This window comes from Castor canadensis, chromosome 3 (assembly GCF_047511655.1).
Source record: "Castor canadensis chromosome 3, mCasCan1.hap1v2, whole genome shotgun sequence".
NCBI lineage: Eukaryota > Metazoa > Chordata > Mammalia > Rodentia > Castoridae > Castor > Castor canadensis.
This window is the reverse complement of record NC_133388.1, coordinates 121309461-121324302: the sequence shown is the minus strand read 5'-3', so window position 1 is coordinate 121324302 and position 14842 is coordinate 121309461. Positions and strand designations below refer to the sequence as shown.

The 14842-nt window shown below is 38.4% G+C and overlaps 1 protein-coding gene across 1 annotated transcript in view; it reads right to left on the bottom strand.

The window, feature by feature from the left end:
- Ppp1r42 (protein phosphatase 1 regulatory subunit 42) overlaps positions 1 to 14842 on the bottom strand; it is a 46925-nt gene that overhangs the window by 14625 nt on the left and 17458 nt on the right. The gene's annotated exons all lie outside the window — the stretch shown is intronic.

Sequence of the window (14842 nt, the reverse complement as noted above, 5' to 3'; positions counted from 1 at the left end):
CAACCAGATATTTATTTGACTTTACAGCATTAGCAGCATATATAATGTTGGCCTAGTGTACTCACAAGCAACTTGCAGAAATGCAAAAGTCTTGCTATAAATCATCTTAAAGTATTTGATATTTTTATATATGGAAGTATACCTGTTTAAACAAGTTACATGGAAAAAAATGCAAAGAAATGTTAACCAAAAAGTAAATGTCATTTAAACTAGAATCCTGCAAGTTAAAGAAAGTAGTCTCTAAACTATGTATTGTCTGGCCTAAAACTTCTCTTTCTCTTACTCAATGGTTCATGTTGGCACCAGTTTTATTTGGGGAGAAATGGGTAATATTTCCATGAAGTTTTCTCAGTTATCTGCCTCTGATCTCACTCTTCCTCCTTTCCCATCCCTCTTTCCCATTTTTCTCAACAAAAGAAGAGTATTACTTCTTTTCCCATGTTAATCAGTTTTCTTGATCTTGGCCTCCTCTTGGGATCTTCTTTCTCTTGCATTTCCATTTCCAGTCTTCCTTCTCCTCTGGTTGTTGTCCTCTTACCTACCATTGCCAGACTTCTTGACCAGTGCTTCTCAAGTTTTCATGTGTTTAAGAATCACTAAAGGATCTTGTTTAAATGCAGGTTCTGATTTGTTAGTTCTGAGGAAGAAGTTGAGAGTCTGTATTTCTGATGCTGTTGTTCCTACTTGTTCTCAGGATCCATTTGGATAATGGTCTAGACTCCTGCCTTCACTTTCTCAACCTCTGAGCACTCCTGCAGCTTGCCACTATTTGAGAAGGCACTGGTAACCTATCACTGAGCCAAACATTACCAATCATAGACTTTATAAAAGCCTCAGTTCTGTGGAACATCTTAACCTGTGGCTGTACCATTCATGGCTCTGTGATTCTGCATTTCTTCAGGCTTCATGGATCCTTTATGAATTTCTGACCCCCCCAAATAACAAATCTCTGACCACAGACATCCCTAATCTATGAACAGACTATGTTCTAAAAGTTGCTTTTGAGAACTGAGACTACATCGCATAAAATAAAACAAAACAGTGTTATACCTAGTAGATAATTGGTCTAGATAAGTCCATGAAAACAACCTATTTGAGAAAAAGCATGGAGAACATTTGTGCAGTGCTGGAGGAGTGACTCAAGTGGTGGGGAGATTGCCTATCAAGTGCAAGGCCCTGAGGTAAAACCCCAGTAATACTAAAACAAACAAACATACACAAAATCCATTTGTGCAGTGCTATAAAATATCCCCATAATGCATCTGTGTTTTCCAGAGCCCCATTACTCCCACCAGGAGCAGGAGCAGGTGTCTCCTGTGGTAGACCCTCAGGAACCAATTCACTTCTTCCTTTTCTATAATTCACATTTATTTCTTTCAAGCAATGTTTGTTTTCATTCTAAGTTAGAAAAAGTTTTCCTTCATTAACCCACTACCTTCTCCATTTATACTTAAACCCTTTAGAGAAAAGAATGTCCAGTTCTGTTGTCCCCCCACATCACATTCTTGAGGGCATTTTCAGTGACTACTTAACCACTATGCTGAAGACCCCCACATTCATCTATTCTCTGAGGTCTGGCCTTATATATTCAATTGTCTACTTGATATTTCCTCCAGAATGTTTCAAAGGCACCCTAAACACTACATCACCAAAAGTAATGATCTACTCCTTATCTTCTAACCCTGACTCTTGAGTTCTCCATTTTTCCATTGTGCAAGGCAGAAGCCCAGGAATCATCCTTGACCAAGTCTTCCGCACACTCCTATCTCCAACTCACAACCAAGTCTTGTCTGTTAGGGTGAACAAAAGGAAGCCATGTTAGACTCGTACCCCTCACCACCAACTTACTGGAAGGCAGCTTACTGGAAACATCCCAACACCCACTGTAAGAACCATACCTAGCCTCAAGGTAATGACAAGCTGCCACCTTGCCAGGGGATCCAGAGCTGAGCAACTTATCTGATTACCATTTACCTCCTTTAACTTCCTTTAGCAAGCTTTCACTCCTCTGGAAAAATTTCCTCTCCAGATCCCTCCCGATAACTACTCCAAGGATGGGGGTCTGTAAGTGGGGTTCTGGTTCTGGCTTTGGCTGGAAGTCCGCAGTACTTCTTCCCGAGTAGTAAACCCTATGCTGGTGTTTGAGCTGTCTCCCTGCCTCTCTCTGCCTCTTTCAGTCTAACATTGTCCACTCTAAACAGCTCTGTAATCTGTCTGCTCCATCTCCACCCCAATCCTGTTACGGCTCCACCATCTCTCACTGCCTAACTAGCCTGGGCTCTTCCAAACTGCTCTTTACACTGTAGCCATGCAGATCTTTTAAAAGGCCAGTCTGTAATTACTTCACCCCTAGAGTGAAGTAACACCTTCTGTGGCTCCCCACTGCTCTTAGAATAACGCAAAGCTCTATCATAACTTAGGCAGCCTATCTGCCCACCAGCCTTTGTGTTATGTCCTGTCTTCACTCTGTCAGCTTTTCATCTTCACATTTGCCACGGTTAGACCTCCTTCAGGGCCTTTGCACACGCTGTTTCCTTTGCCTGTCCTTTTCTTAGAACTCAGCCCAGCATCCCTTTCTCAAGGAAGCCTTTGATGACATCTGAATAACCCCCTGATGAACTTTCAGAGCTACCTATTTCTCCTTGTGGAACGTGTGCAATTTTATTTATTTATTTATTTATTTATTTATTTATTTTATTTATTTATGTGATCACGTGCTTAGTGTGTCCCTTCCCTAATGCTGAGAGTTCTTCAAGTCCAGGGATCAAATCTGCTTATTCTTGTCTCCCCCATTGTCTAGCTAGTGCTGCGACAAAGTAAATGCTTTCAGTGAATGGCTAAGAAGAAATGTATGAGTAGGAGAGATGCAGAGAGTCCGATGTTAGAAGCAGGACAGGAACTATAAGAGAGAAATAAACTTTTTTTGAAGAAGTTGTTATTATAGGGGCTGCAGAAATGGAAAGAGATGGAAAGACAGGGTTTATCTTCTCTTGCACTTCTTCCCCTGCAACCCCCCTCCTCCCCTTCTATATACTCCTGCCTAGAAGCCCTGCCCCTGTTCTGGGCAAATTCGAAGTTGGGCCTAGAGCAGCATGGAATAATGAGCGCCTGGCAGCTGGAGGTCTGGAGCGTGTGGAGGGTAAAGGAATGAAATCCCAGGTAGGAGGATGGGCAGAAGCCTTTGACCAGTTGCTTTGTTCAGGTCTGTATCCCGTGCCTCAGGCTTCTTTTTTTTTTTTTTTTTTAGCAGCACTGGGGTTTGAATTCAGGGTTTCATGCTTGCTAGGTAGGCGCTCTACTGCTTGAGCAAGCCTCTAGCCTGTGACATGTATTCTTTAAATTTTTTCTTAAATATCCATCTCACTGCTCAAGTCAGAATGTCCATTGTAAGATTCAAACCTACCTAACCATTCTACAAGGCCGTTCTTTTTTGTTTTTCGTTTTTCTTAAAGCAGGCACTTAAAAATGGACTTTCTCTGTATTTGTGTACATTTTGTCACATATATAGTATATGCATATAAAGAGAGAGAACATGATAATATCAGCCTGTCTGGGAAACTATGGGGAGGTGGGAGAGAGACAGGGAATGTTAAGAGAGTGAGTAATACTGAAACACTATCAGTGTATGAGGATAACCTAACAAAATGCACTGTATGCTGTTGTATAATAGGGGAGCAGGGCATTAGAGAAAGAGTATGTAATGGGGGAGGTAATCTGGTTAAAATACAATGTCTGCATGTGTGAAATGCCAAGGCAACAACCCCCCCTTGAACAATCAATATACACTTAAAAACATGAAGACCGGAAGGTAAAATAGATCCTGTCCAGGTGGGGATTAGTTGGAGGGGGGAAGCAAAAGAAGAGGGTGAAGGATGGTGAATATGGTAGATGTATTTTGTGTTGTGTATGAAAACAGAATAATGAAACTTGTTGAAATTGTTCTAAGAAGGGGAGATGGGAAGAGGGAGAATGATGGAGGGGTAAATCTAACTAAGATACATTCTGTGCACATATACAAATGTCACAATATATCCCCCTGTACAGCTATCATATGCTAATAAAAATGAGTTTCCCATGACAAAAGACATTTGTAAAGATAAATCACTAACATCTTTTAGTTTATGGCACTTCACAAAAATCCATATACAGGACTTTTCATAATACCATATAATGTTTTACAACATTGATAATATCTAATAAAATGAGAGTGACTAAAATCTGTTTTTAAGATACATTTAAATGACTTCATTTTTAGAGACAATAGCTTAAATAACTTAAATTTTTAGAAACAGTAATGCGATACTTTCAGTGTAAGAATGCACTCAGCTATTTCATGTATTTTCTGTAGTTGCATTTGAGGAACCTACTTGATGTCCATATAAAAGCAGCTGCTCTCTAAGTGCTGAAAACCTCACGGAATTATCGTGGTTCTGTTAGGCTGCTCTAATGATGGCCACTTCTTTCTCCCCATGGCATAAAGCTGTCTATTGCTGACATCTTTTAGGATAGGTGTCAGCGACCTTATGTATGGCTTGAGAGATAGTTCTCCCCCACAGCACAGGATGTAATGCCAGGTTTTGGGCAATTTATGTGGGCAAAAAGAATTGAAAATTAAGTTTAAAAAATAGAGACATTGGCCCCAGAATACATACAAAACAAAAAGAAGATTAATATTCTGATGCTAGGCTTCAACGTGTTCTTGAACTAAATTTTCAGAGGATAACTTAAATCACAAAAGTACATTTCAAATGTGTCTTGGGCAGTGTCTGTATTCAAATACACAATCAGTTGTGTTTAGGCATTTTTAATTGTTTGTAACCTTATGCTGAAAGGAAAAGAACTTGAATTTCCCCCTTACTCCCTGGGTATCTTCTTTCTATGGGAGGGAAAAACTACTTTTGGCATATTTCAAGCACTGGAACTTACTGTATGGTTTGCATTTTGTCCCCATATAGTTGAATCTTTTTTGCACCCCCATTCATTTATTCTATAAGTAAGCATTAGGTGCTTACTATAAGCCAATGCTGGACTGAGCTCCAGGTCGTCCAGAAGTCAATAAATTAAAACGTCTTGCTTTCAAAGACAATCTAGTGGGGGGAAAAGTAATATACAGTAACAGTGCCATGTTAACCAGGTTTCCTTGCCAATCACTCACTCTTTTGTTGTTTTCTTTTGCTGGTGCTGGGGTTTAAACTCAGGGCCTCATACACTAGGCAAGCTCTCTACCACTTGAGCCACTCCATTAGCCTCATTCACTTTTTAAATTAGATTTTTAAAAAATTAAAGAAGCAAGCCAGGCACTGATGGCTTACATCTGTAATCCTAGCTACTTGGGAGGCTGAGATGGGGGAGGATGGCAGTTTGAGGCCAGCCTGGGCAAATAGTTTGCAAGATCCCGTTCCAAAGTAACTACAGCAAAATGGGCTGGAGGCGCAGCTCAAGCATTAGAGCGCCTGCTTTGCTAGTGCCAAGCCTTGAGTTCAAACCCCAGTCCCCACGCCCCCCCCCCAAAAAAAACAGTTAAAAAGAATTAAGTCTATTAGAATATTTTTTTCTTTCCTCCCTTTGTCCTAAAAATTTTTAAGAATAGACTTTTGTGAACTTCAGTTTCACTCAGTGTGCTGGGCATTTGGGAGTCAGTTCTAGGCTGGGAATTCTTGTCATTTGACTTGGACATGTTTTCTAAATTTGAACTCAGGGCTTTGTGCTTGCAAAGCAGGCGTTCTACTGCTTGAGCCACACCTCCAGTCCATTTTTGCTGTGGTTATTTTGGACATACCATGATCCTCCTGATCTTAATCCCAAGTAGCTAGGATTACAGGCTTGACTCACCAGAGCCCAGCTCTAATATTTTAAATCAACTTTATTGAATTATCATTTACATACAATAAAATGCATCCATTTAAATGACCAAACATATACATCCATGTAACAACCACCATAATCAAGATGTGAAACATTTTTATCATCCCAAAAGATTCTCTAATGGCCTTTTCTGGTCCACTGCTTCCCATCTCCTGGATAAGGCAACCATTGAAATGTATACTGTTACTGTATACTTTTTTTTTTAAGAGTGTAATATAAATGGAGTCATACAGTATGCAGTGCTTTGTGTCTGGCTTCTTTTACTTTGCATGTTGTGTTGGAATTTGTCCATGTTGTAGTACGTTACTAGTTCATTCCTTTTTGTTGAGAAATATTCCATTGTGTAGAATACAATTTATCTACTCCCCATTTTACAGAAACTTGGTTGCTTCCAATATTACAAATACAGTTACTATAAAGATTTGCATATGGGTATGTATGTAAATATGGGTTTCATTACACCTGGGTCAATACCTAAGGAGTGGGATTAGGAGGTCAAATGGTTGTGTTTTCCAAAAAGGTTGTACTACTTTGTATTTTCCTTAGGAATGGATGCAAGCTCCACTTGTCTCTTGCTCTCCATCCTCATCAACAATTGGTATGGTCCTTTTGAATTCAGGGCTTCATGGCTTGCTAGGCAGGTGCTTCACCCCTTTAGCCTGTGACAGCTCCAGCCCCATCATTGTCTCTAATGTTAACCATTTTAGCGGATGTGTAGTGGTTTCACACTCTGATGTTAATTTGTATTGTGCTGATGAACAATGATATTGAGCATCTTTTCTTGTGGTTTTTGACCACTGGTGTATCTCCTTTTATAAGTCACTGTTGAAAATCTTTAGCATATCTTTAAAACATTCTGTTTTCTTCTTTATATATCCTAGATATAGATTATTAGGCAGATACAAGTATTGCTAATACTTCCCCTATTGTATGGTTGCTATTTCATTAGTGATGTCTTTTCAAGAGCAAATGTTTTAAATTTTCATGAAGTCTAGTTTATCAATTTTATGGATCAAGATTTTTTAAAATATTTTAAAAGGAAATTTTCCTCTAACTTATTTTTTCAGAAGTTTTTAGAAGTTAGATTGACGTCTGACCCATTTTGAATAAGCTTTTATGTACAATGCAAAGGGTAAGTTTTACTTTTCCTATGTTTATCCAGTTCTTTCACCAGCATTGGTGAAAGGATTGTCCTTTCAAAAGTCATTTGATGATATGTGTGGGCTTCTTTATAAGCACTCTTTTGTTTCTTTGATCCCTATGTTATTTTAAGCCAATACGTCATTGTCTTGATTTTACCATCTTAAAGCTGAGAAATCAGGTAGTTTTCCAACTTTATTCTTTTTAGCAATGATGTTTTAGTATTCTAGATCCCTTGCTTATAAACTTTAGAATCAATTTGTTAATTTATTAAAGAAACACAGATGATTTTAATTGGGATTATATTGATTGAATGTATAGATCAACCTGGAAGGAATTAGCACCTTAAGAATATAGTCTTCAGTCAAAGAAAAATGCTCTCTCTCTCCAATTATTAAGATCTTTAATCTTTCCCAATGTTTTATGTTTTTATTGTGCAGCTTTTACACATATTTTCTTAATTTTTAAATTTTTTCTTAATTGTATTCTTAAGAATTTTATGTTCACGGGTGGAATTCAAATGGTATTTAAAAAATCTGATTTCCAGTTGTTCATTGCTAGAGTATGGGAGTACGGTTAATGTATCCTATGACATTGCTAAATTCATGCCATAAGTTATAATAGTTTTTTGTATATGTCTTGTGATTTCATACATACCCACTCATGTAGACTGGATGCAGTTTTACTTCTTCCTTTGCAAGATGAATGCCACCTGTCTCTTTACCTTGTTACCAGTGGGTAAAGCTGCAGTGTAAAGTTGAATAAGTGTGGTAGCACACATCATGCTTCACCTCCAACCTTTGGGGAAGCGCTCAGTCCTTCGTTACACATGGTGTGGTCTGTAGGTTTTACACAGACGCCAGTCATCAGGGTGAGCTCCCTCCCATCCACAGTGCGTGAGGATGGCTCTAATGCCATAAGTGAGTCTGAAATTTTATGGTGCATTTCGTGCATCCATTGAGATGATCATATGTCTTCTTTTACTCTCCTTTATATAAATCCTGTTGTTAATGTAATGTTCTATGAGGGTAAATTAGATCAAGTTGGTCGGTTGTGCTGTACCAATCTTTGAGATTCTTTGTTTTATCATCTGTATGTTCTATCAACTAAGAGAGGAGTGTTGAAATTTCTACTAATTATGGATTTGTCTAGTCTTCCTTTCCTGTCTGTCAACTTTTGCTACATTCAGTTTGAAGCTCATATTAGGAACATAAGCTCGTCATGTCTTCTCAATGAATTGGTACTTTTATCACTACAGATTTTCTTCATCTATCTAATATTTCTTCTCCTAAAGTCTATTTTGACTTATATTAATATAAACACTATAACTTTCTTATTTGTATTTATATTACATGCATTTTCCATAATTTTACCTTTAATAATTCATATATTTGTTTCTTATAGAGAAGATATGATTGGAATTTTTGAGACAGAGTCTTGCTATGTAGCTCAGGCTGGCCTAGAACTTCCCTCCATGCTGGGATTATAGGCATGTACCACCATGCCCAGCTTCTGCCTATGTTTTTAAAAAGACACATTTTTTAGGGCTCAGTAGCAGAGTGTTTATCTAGCACGCAAGAGGCCCCTGCACACAACTAAGACTGGCACATCTTTTAATTGGAATATTTAGGTTATTTACATTGAGATGATTATTGGAAATTAAAACTACTAGCTTGGGCTGGAGGTATGGCTTAAGCAGTAGAACACCTGCCTAGTAAGTGCAAAGACTTGAGTTCAAACCCCAGTACTGCCAGAAAACAAAACAAAACAGTTGGGAGTGGCCCAAGTGGTAGAGCATCTGTCCAGCAATCATGAGGGCCTAGGAACAATCTCCAGTACCACCAAAATAAATAAATAAATAAATAAATAAATAAATAAATAAAATAAAATAAAACTACTATCTTGCTGTTGTCTCATCTGTTTTGTTTTGATTTGGTGGTACAGGGGATTGAACTCAGGGTCTTGGTGCTTGCTAGGTAAAGTGTGGTACCGTTTGAGCCACACCCCAACTCTGCATCCAAAGTAGCTGGGATTATGGGCATGACCCACCACGCCTGCTTGTTTTTGAGATGGGGTCTTGCTAACTTTTGCCCAGCCTGACCTTGAGCCACTATCCTCCTGTCTCCACCTCTCAGATGGCTAAGATTACAGATATGTGCCACCACAACCAATTTCATCTGCTCTTTATTCCTTTTTTCTTCTAAATTAGTTATTAGTTATAAATATCTTTTTTATACTTTTTAGTGGTTGCTTTAGGACTTTAAACCATCATTTTTTGGGGGATGGTGGTGATAGTACTGGTATTTGAATTCACAGACTTGGGCTTGTCAGGCAGGGACTCTATTTAAGCAACCCCTCAGTCCTTTTTTGCTTGAATTATCTTTTGGGTTGGGTTTCATGCTTTTTTGCCTTGGACTACAGTCTTCCTACCTATACCTACTGCAAGGCTGAGTTTACAGCTACATACCATCACATCTGGATTGTTAGCTGAGATGGGGGTCTTACTAACTTTTTGCCTGGGCTGTTCTCAAACCATGATCTCTGCCTCCTAAGTAGCAGACTACAGGTGTAGGCCACCATGCTGGCCCCTAAAATAAGCACATTGTGCCTTCAAGTAATATGATGCCACTTTACATATAAGAACCATAGAACAGCATGTCATCATTTTTCACCCATCATTTGTGCTATTGTTACTGTATAGTACTTCTATATATCATAAACTCCAGAATTATTTTGGTTTAAGCAGTTAATTTCCTGTTAGGAAAACATAAAGCCTTTTATATTTACCCTATATTTAACCATTTTCAACATTCCATTTCTTTGTGTAGATGAAAACTCTGGGTGTCATCATTTCTACTTCAGCTTAAGGAGCTTCCTTTAATTTTATGGTGTAGGTCTTCTGGGGGAAAATTCTCTCTTATCTTTTATTTTATTTTATTTATTTATTTTTTATTCATATGTGCATACAATGTTTGGGTCATTTCTCCCCCCTCACTCCACCCCCTCCCTTACCCCACATCCCGCCCCCTCCCTCTCCCCCCCACCCCCTAGATACCTGGCAGAAACTATTTTGCCCTTATCTCTAATTTTGTTGTAGAGAGAGTATAAGCAATAATAGGAAGGACCAAGGGTTTTTGCTGGTTGAGATAAGGATAGCTATACAGGGCATTGACTCACATTGATTTCCTGTGCATGTGTGTTACCTTCTAGGTTAATTCTTCTTGATCTAATCTTTTCTCTAGTTCCTGGTCCCCTTCTCCTATTGGCCTCAGTTGCTTTTAAGGTATCTGCTTTAGTTTCTCTGCGTTGAGGGCAACAAATGCTATCTACTTTTTTAGGTGTCTTACCTATCCTCGTATCTCCCTTGTGTGCTCTCGCTTTTTATCTTGTGATCAAAGTCCAATCCCCTTGTTGTGTTTGCCCTTGATCTAATGTCCACATATGAGGGAGAACATACGATTTTTGGTCTTTTGGGCAAGGCTAACCTCACTCAGAATGATGTTCTCCAATTCCATCCATTTACCAGCGAATGATAACATTTCATTCTTCTTCATGGCTGCATAAGATTCCATTGTGTATAAATACTACATTTTCTTGATCCATTCGTCAGTAGTGGGACATCTTGGCTGTTTCCATAACTTGGCTATTGTGAATAGTGCTGCAATAAACATGGGTGTGCAGGTGCCTCTGGAGTAACCTGTGTCACAGTCTTTTGGGTATATCCCCAAGAGTGGTATTGCTGGATCATATGGTAGATCAATGTTTAACTTTTTAAGGAGCCTCCAATTTTTTTTCCAGAATGGTTGTACTAGTTCACATTCCCACCAGCAGTGTAAGAGGGTTCCTTTTCCCCCCACATCCTTGCCAATACCTGTTGGTAGTAGTGTTGCTAATGATGGCTATTCTAACAGGGGTGAGGTAGAATCTTAGTGTGGTTTTATTTTGCATTTCCTTTATTGCTAGCGATGGTAAGCATTTTTTCATGTGTTTTTTGGCCATTTGAATTTCTTCTTTTGAGAAGGTTCTGTTTAGTTCACTTGCCCATTTCTTTATTGGTTCATTAATTTTGGGAGAATTTAGTTTTTTAAGTTCTTTATATATTATGGCTATCAGTCCTTTGTCTGATGTGTAGCTGGCAAATATTTTCTCCACTCTGTGGGTGTTCTCTTCAGTTTAGAGACCATTTCTTTTGATGAGCAGAAGCTTTTTAGTTTTATGAAGTCCCATTTATCAATGCTATCCCTTAGTTGCTGTGCTGCTGGGGTTCCATTGAGAAAGTTCTTACCTATACCTACTAACTCCAGAATATTTCCTACTCTTTCCTGTATCAACTTTAGAGTTTGTGGTCTGATATTAAGATCCTTGATCCATTTTGAGTTAATCTTGGTATAGGGTGATATACATGGATCTAGTTTCAGTTTTTTGCAGACTGCTAACCAGTTTTCGCAGCAGTTTTTGTTGAAGAGGCTGTCTTTTCTCCATCGTATATTTTTAGCGCCTTTTTCAAAGACAAGATGGTTATAGTTGTGTGGCTTCATCTCTGGGTCCTCTATTCTGTTCCACTGGTCTTCATGTCTGTTTTTGTGCCAGTACCATGCTGTTTTTATTGTTATTGCTTTGTAATATAGTTTGAAGTCGGGTATTGTGATACCTCCAGCATTGTTCTTTTGACTGAGTATTGCCTTGGCTATTTGTGGCCTCTTGTGTTTCCATATACATTTAAGGGTAGATTTTTCAATCTCTTTAATGAATGTCTTTGGAATTTTTATGGGAATTGCATTAAACATGTAGATTACTTTTGGGAGTATAGACATTTTTACTGTTGATTCTACCAATCCATGAGCATGGGAGATCTCTCCACTTTCTATAGTCTTCCTCAATCTCTTTCTTCAGAAGTGTATAGTTTTCCTTGTAGAGGTCATTCACATCCTTTGTTAGGTTTACACCTAGGTATTTGATTTTTTTTGAGGCTATTGTAATTGGAATTGTTTTCATATATTCTTTCTCAGTTTGTTCATTGTTAGTGTATAGAAATGCTAATGATTTTTCTATGTTGATTTTATATCCTGCTACCTTGCTATAGCTATTGATGGTGTCTAGGAGCTTTTGAGTAGAGTTTTTTGGGTCTTTAAGGTATAGGATCATGTCGTCTGCAAATAGGAATATTTTGACAGTTTCTTTTTTTTTTTTTTTCCATTTTTCTTTTATTATTCATATGTGCATACAAGGCTTGGTTCATTTCTCCCCCCTGCCCCCACCCCCTCCCTTACCACCCACTCCACCCCCTCCCGCTCCCCCCCTCAATACCCAGCAGAAACTATTTTGCCCTTATCTCTAATTTTGTTGTAGAGAGAGTATAAGCAATAATAGGAAGGAACAAGGGGTTTTGCTGGTTGAGATAAGGATAGCTATACAGGGCATTGACTCACATTGATTTCCTGTGCGTGGGTGTTACCTTCTAGGTTAATTCTTTTTGATCTAACCTTTTCTCTAGTTCCTGGTCCCCTTTTCCTATTGGCCTCAGTTGCTTTAAGGTATCTGCTTTAGTTTCTCTGCATTAAGGGCAACAAATGCTAGCTAGTTTTTTAGGTGTCTTACCTATCCTCACCCCTCCCTTGTGTGCTCTCGCTTTTATCATGTGCTCATAGTCCAATCCCCTTGTTGTGTTTGCCCTTGATCTAATGTCCACATATGAGGGAGAACATACGATTTTTGGTCTTTTGGGCCAGGCTAACCTCACTCAGAATGATGTTCTCCAATTCCATCCATTTACCAGCGAATGATAACATTTCGTTCTTCTTCATGGCTGCATAAAATTCCATTGTGTATAGATACCACATTTTCTTAATCCATTCGTCTGTGCTGGGGCATCTTGGCTGTTTCCATAACTTGGCTATTGTGAATAGTGCCGCAATAAACATGGATGTGCAGGTGCCTCTGGAGTAACAGTCTTTTGGGTATATCCCCAAGAGTGGTATTGCTGGATCAAATGGTAGATCGATGTCCAGCTTTTTAAGTAGCCTCCAAATTTTTTTCCAGAGTGGTTGTACTAGTCTACATTCCCACCCACAGTGTAAGAGGGTTCCTTTTTCCCCGCATCCTCGCCAACACCTGTTGTTGGTGGTGTTGCTGATGATGGCTATTCTAACAGGGGTGAGGTGGAATCTTAGTGTGGTTTTAATTTGCATTTCCTTTATTGCTAGAGATGGTGAGCATTTTTTCATGTGTTTTCTGGCCATTTGAATTTCTTCTTTTGAGAAAGTTCTGTTTAGTTCACATGCCCATTTCTTTATTGGTTCATTAGTTTTGGGAGAATTTAGTTTTTTAAGTTCCCTGTATATTCTGGTTATCAGTCCTTTGTCTGATGTATAGTTGGCAAATATTTTCTCCCACTCTGTGGGTGTTCTCTTCAGTTTAGAGACCATTTCTTTTAATGAACAGAAGCTTTTTAGTTTTATGAGGTCCCATTTATCTATGCTGTCTCTTAGTTGCTGTGCTGCTGGGGTTTCATTGAGAAAGTTCTTACCTATACCTACTAACTCCAGAGTATTTCCTACTCTTTCTTGTATCAACTTAAGAGTTTGGGGTCTGATATTAAGATCCTTGATCCATTTTGAGTTAATCTTGGTATAGGGTGATATACATGGATCTAGTTTCAGTTTTTTGCAGACTGCTAACCAGTTTTCCCAGCAGTTTTTGTTGAAGAGGCTGCTATTTCTCCATCGTATATTTTTAGCTCCTTTGTCAAAGATAAGTTGCTCATAGTTGTGTGGCTTCATATCTGGATCCTCTATTCTGTTCCACTGGTCTTCATGTCTGTTTTTGTGCCAGTACCATGCTGTTTTTATTGTTATTGCTTTGTAATATAGTTTGAAGTCAGGTATTATGATACCTCCTGCATTGTTCTTTTGACTGAGTATTGCCTTGGCTATTCGTGGCCTCTTGTGTTCCCATATAAATTTCACAGTAGATTTTTCAATCTCTTTAATGAATGTCATTGGAATTTTGATGGGAATTGCATTAAACATGTAGATTACTTTGGGGAGTATCGACATTTTTACTATGTTGATTCTACCAATCCATGAGCATGGGAGATCTCTCCACTTTGTATAGTCTTCCTCAATCTCTTTCTTCAGAAGTGTATAGTTTTCCTTGTAGAGGTCTTTCACATCTTTTGTTAGGTTTACACCTAGGTATTTGATTTTTTTTGAGGCTATTGTAAATGGAATTGTTTTCATACATTCTTTTTCAGTTTGCTCATTGTTAGTGTATAGAAATGCTAATGATTTTTCTATGTTGATTTTATATCCTGCTACCTTGCTATAGCTATTGATGATGTCTAGAAGCTCCTGAGTAGAGTTTTTTGGGTCTTTAAGGTATAGGATCATGTCGTCTGCAAATAGGGATATTTTGACAGTTTCTTTACCTATTTGTATTCCTTTTATTCCTTCTTCTTGCCTAATTGCTCTGGCTAGGAATTCCAGTACTATGTTGAATAGGAGTGGAGATAGTGGGCATCCTTGTCTCATTCCTGATTTTAGAGGGAATGGTTTTAATTTTTCTCCGTTAAGTATAATGCTGGCTGTAGGTTTGTCATATATAGCTTTTATAATGTTGGGTACTTTCCTTCTATTCCCAGTTTTCTTAGAGCTTTTATCATGAAATGGTGTTGGATCTTATCAAAGGCTTTTTCTGCATCTATTGAGATGATCAAGTGTTTTTTGTCTTTGCTTTTGTTAATGTGGTTTATTACGTTTATTGATTTTTGTATGTTGAACCACTCCTGTATTCCTGGGATGAAGCCTACTTGGTCATGGTGAATGATCTTTTTGATGTG